The following is a 5098-nucleotide window of genomic DNA, read 5'->3' on the forward strand; positions in this document are numbered from 1 at the left end:
TAATTCATATTTTATATTGTGAAACAAAGATCAAATTGTAAGGTTATTCACGCATTTATTATATAGTCATTATAGTATTAAATTTGTAGTAATATATATGGCGTGCTTGTATAGTCGAATATAACCTAGTCTCCGAAATTACTCTTTCAATTCAGTATGCGATATAGATTGCCGTAATAATATTTGGTGGTTGTAATTGCAATTTATTACTATTACGAGTTGAAAATAACGTGTAGGGAATATCTTTACTTAAGGATAAAGAAGAGGATGTATTGCTCGTACAGTCATATTTCAAGTTAAAACTAATGCGAATCGTAGTGCATCTCACAATCGGTAAGAAATAAATAACTTTGATCGAGTTTAAAGATATTGGCAAAGATCTTCGTTTACATGTCTATCGTATTGAAACACACATTCCATTGACTTAACGCATAAGTTCTTCGATAATAGAAACTACTGTTAATTAAACGGATATTTTTACAGAGAGCTGTTTTTTTTAAATTATATTCGCATATGGTCCTGGAAAGCACTTTTCCGTTTCTGTTTTCGGTCCCTAGAATTACCCATACTATGAAATATATATGATAATCAACATTTTATTCTAAAATAAAATTGAAATAAAATTTAGTTTTTATTGAAATTGAGTACCGTTAGACGTATGTGTATTTATTTACTTCAATTTTTGTTCAAGTTTATTTGCGAATTTACAGGCGAGAAAGATAAGCTTATTGCTTTAAAGAATGAACTGGAAACGAAAAGAGAACTCAACAAAGAAATCTCTTCTGCCAAGTACGCTTCATCGGCCAAATCTTCCAAAAGACCTCGTACTTCAATAAACACAGGTATTTGTAATATCTAAATAATGTTAGTGTAGGTCGTAGTGTGTTTACATTCATCCACGAGGCTACATATTTACAGGACATAAAAAAACAGATCTCTCTACGAAGGTACAGAGAAAAGAACTACGTTTCAATCGCGCAAACGATAGATATGCACGTACGTATATTTTACGAAGATGATTTGCTACTCGAATAAAAACTATTTATTAAATTTTGTATTTTTATAGAGAAACTCTATAGTTTATTAAAATCGAGTTTCTTACAGCAATTGTTGAAATCGATTTGCTAAAGGTTTTGACAAAGACGCCAATTTTTCTCGAAAATGATTCAATTCGTTCCTTTTTCACTGAGAGTGTTTGTTCGTTGGGGATTTTGCCATTGAATATGGCTAAAATTGAGCTTGAAAAAGCTAAAGCGATCGCATTGTTTATTATCCAGCAGCGGATAATAAACAAATTGGACAAAACGTTAATCTTACGTGCTCAAACAAGTCAAGTCTTGCAATCCAAAGTGTGTGTTTGTCGGAGATATTGCCATCAAATACAACTGATTCAGAGCTCAATGAAGCTGAAGCGATCGAATTGCTTTCAGAAGAGAAAACAAACTAACTGGTACGAGTGTCGATTATACATGTTCCAACGAGCCACAGCTAGCAGCACAAAGTAAAAGTGAGCACACTTTCTGAAAATTTACTCTATTTTGATATTCGATGTCCTTTTTTAGAGAACACTGTAATAGACATTGTCGTGGGAATAATGCAGAGTAATAGCGTAGGAAGTGGTGCAGCCCCACATCAGACTTGCATCCGATATCTTTTTCTCTCGTGTTATATTGCAAGTTATATGATAAAATCTTATTATGGCTGAATAAAACGTTCCTAAGAAACTTTTTATTGATACGTTTTGGGGTTACCCTATAAAGTTTCTAAATTTTTTAATAAAATTACTTCATTGACAATCTCGCTTCTGTTCCTTAGATCTAAATATAGATTTATGTTAAGCAGTATGACGATTTACAATACTTCAATAACTGCATGGTGAAAAGCGTTTTTTTTTTTGTATTTCAGTTAACGGTGAAGAATTTATTCTTTCAATATTATTTTTAAAAAAATGACAACGAATACTGCAGGATCACCTTTATAAATATTGCGTTTGATCATAGTAACTAATTTATTGAAATCGAATAAATTTCAGGAAATGATGATGTCTTTTCTCCGGAGCTTCTTTCGCAGACAACCTATTTCTCTTGAAAACATTGGAACCCTTTGCTTTGTCGAGGAAATTGTTCATTTATCGAAAACATTGCCGGCAAATAATGCGAGTGAAGAGTCCAGTCAGACTGAAGAGTGCGAAATGTTTCCGGCAACTGATAACAACACACTAACCTATTCGTTGATCAGATGTCCTCAAATACCACATTAAAAACTATGCCAACAAAACTTTCTGCAAGTGTTTCGCAACACTCTGATGCATTTAAAAACTTGGCTATTCTAAGCATCACTCCGACTTCTCTAACAAATTTAACAGTTTCTGAGGAAGGTTCGTATAAAGTAATATAGATTTAAATAAATAAAGCATTCTTCATCAACTGATATTATTCGGAGTGTTATTCTAGTTTTGTACGATTATCAAAAGTATATGTAACATTTTTAGAATAAAATACAAAAAGTCGCTTTTGCGCTTGCTCTAAGATAAAATAGATAATATAATTAAAGTTAAATTTATTAACGCTTTTTGCGACTAAAACTTTTTACCTTTTGTTTTGTGCACATTTTTTATTGCTTGGCGAAAGTAAATATGTGGAAAGATGACTTTTCGTTGTCGAATTTAGATAAAGTGTACGTAAAATAAATCTGAAAGATGTTATAATTAAATGAATATAAAGTGGCCCAGTTGATGACAATTGCAGCGTGTGAAGAATTTATGAATATGTATTTAACTTTTGGTTTGTTTTTTTGCAGATAACAGTGCCGATTTTAATAATAGCGTATGAGATTGGGACGATATTGCGTTTAATGTTTATAAATCTGTGCTTCCATAACAAAAACAAAATAATGACGTTGACGAAAAAAGAGACACAGAGCTTCCGATTCCAAATTGTCGTACAAGCGAAGGTTAGATGTCTGTTTGAGATCGCAAACTTAGCATCGCGACAAAGTCGCGTTCGGCTGCATGTCAGCACATGCACGCTTGCAGTACGATCTAATATTTTATGAAGTGAAAGTGACTAATGTTCGCGAAAAATGTCGCATATAAGAATTGTCACGGAAATATTCAGTATAGCATGGATCTTTCGGGATTAGCTTTCTAGAAACTTTAACATTGTTATCGATAATAAAGTCAAACAACAACGCTAGAACAAAGGAACGATCCATGCTATACACAAAGCACTCGAAAACAGGTGACGACCCCGTCGGGTCACCACGTGAAATCGGTGACGTCGGCTCCATGACGCAGGACTCCGACGGCCAATCACCCTCCCGAAATTCTGGGAAATCTGCAGGGAGGGAGTTTTGCCTCGGAGGTGTTAAAAGGACCGTCGCCGCGCCGCGGAACCGATTTCGCTCGCAGATCATAGAAAACCCGCTTTCGCACTCCGCTTTGCACACCGCTGTTCCGCGTTTTGAACGTTTTCGCCGTATCGCTAGCCGTAGCTTCTGTGCGCGCTCCACGGCTTTCTTGGAAAAAGGGAAAGAACTGTAAATACTTGTACATATTAGACATTATTAAATATATTTGTTTATTTTGCAATTCGGTACTTGTTCCTTGCTTTTGTGGTCGTCTCGTTACCTCGCGCTATCTCGCGCAACCGCGTGCTCTCGAACAATGTCCAATCTGTAATATTTTTTATTTCACAACGCTTTTGAACAACTTCTTCTTTATATTGTAGATGCTAATCGATTGATTAGCGAGGTCCCTAACAAGCCCAATCTTTCTGATAAGGAGAACGACAGTCGCAGCTCTGTCGTCTCTAATAACTCCAGCGATTTTTCGTACGTGCCTGATTTTGAGAGTTCGAATGGTAGCATAGGACAAAAAGAACAGAATAATACCGATATTAATAATGTTTCTACGACATCTCAAAACATATCGACGGATTTGGATGCTTCTTTTACAGTCAATAAAGTTGAACCAGCGCACCAGACGACGTGGAAATGTTTGTAAAAAGCGCTGAATCTGGAATTAAAAAGAATTTTTGTGTTTTCTGCAAGGCGGAACAAGGAAAGTTAAGCCGACATGTTATCCGTAAGCACAAGGATGAAGAGGAGGAAGTTCAATTTTTGAGCTTCGAGAAAGGATCTAACAAACGGAAGAAAATAATGGAAAAAATTCGAAAACGTGGACAATTCTATTTTAATACGAATAGAGCTATTAATACTGGAGAACGAATAGTTACGCGGAGGCCGAATGCCAAGTATAAAAAACTTGCTACAGATTTCGTGACGTGTTCATCATGCCTTGCTGATTATGCAAAAACTTCTCTTCGACACTTGGAATGATTTAGCTGCCAGTAGCCTCATTTCTATTCGGCTGTTCAACAGACGTCGAGCAGGCGAAATTGAACGGTATAACTTTCCCCAGATTGTGAATTGCACGTATTTTTGAGCTGCTTTCTGAAAATCTTTAATTAATATCCGTTTGATTTCGCCTGGTCGACGTCTGTTGAACAGCTGAATACCGAACAAATACGGGTTGTTTTTATTTACGTTTGCCAAATGCCTGTTTTTTAAAAGAAGTTCTAAGCACATTAGAAGTTCCCTGTGCAATAACACTGGTACTGTACGGTTCAACTTTCCCCGGATTGTGAATCGTACGTATTTTTGTGCTGCTTTCTTTTCTTCAATTGAAAATTTGGTATAAGCTTCGCCAATTGTGTCTTCGTCGATTTTTTGATAATTTTTAAAATTAATTAATATCCGTTTGATTTCGCCTGCTCGACGTCTGTTGAATAGCTGAATAGAAATCAGACTACTGGCAGCTAAATCATTTCAAGCCTTCGAAAAATGTTCTTTTAAAGCTTCATAATTTTTTCTTAATTTGTCGCTGAGATACACTTGTAGTTTCTGAATATCATTTATCGACGGAAAAACTATAATCAATTACCTTTTTTACGGGTTTGAGTTTCTAAAGCGATGCTAATTCAGCATTATTCAGTTTTTAACTGGAATAATGCAACAATTAAAACATGTAACAAAATTTAAAAAAACGGAAATATGTAGAAAAAATATATGTGACAAATCTGTATGTTGAATTTACATT

At 35.1% G+C, this 5098-nt stretch overlaps 2 long non-coding RNA genes across 2 annotated transcripts; both read left to right on the forward strand.

The window, feature by feature from the left end:
• Positions 1 to 41: 41 nt before the first annotated feature.
• LOC112465262 lies at positions 42 to 996 on the forward strand. Its single transcript, XR_003041990.1, has 3 exons — positions 42 to 333; positions 711 to 842; positions 919 to 996. It is a non-coding gene; the product is annotated as an uncharacterized LOC112465262 (long non-coding RNA).
• Positions 997 to 1110: 114 nt separating this feature from the next.
• On the forward strand, positions 1111 to 4656 carry LOC112465261. The gene is made up of 4 exons (XR_003041989.1): positions 1111 to 1507; positions 2033 to 2377; positions 2800 to 2952; positions 3729 to 4656. It is a non-coding gene; the product is annotated as an uncharacterized LOC112465261 (long non-coding RNA).
• Positions 4657 to 5098: the final 442 nt, after the last annotated feature.

Source organism: Temnothorax curvispinosus, unplaced genomic scaffold, assembly GCF_003070985.1.
Source record: "Temnothorax curvispinosus isolate PA1 unplaced genomic scaffold, ASM307098v1 QBEX01015023.1, whole genome shotgun sequence".
Taxonomy (NCBI): Eukaryota; Metazoa; Arthropoda; class Insecta; order Hymenoptera; family Formicidae; genus Temnothorax; species Temnothorax curvispinosus.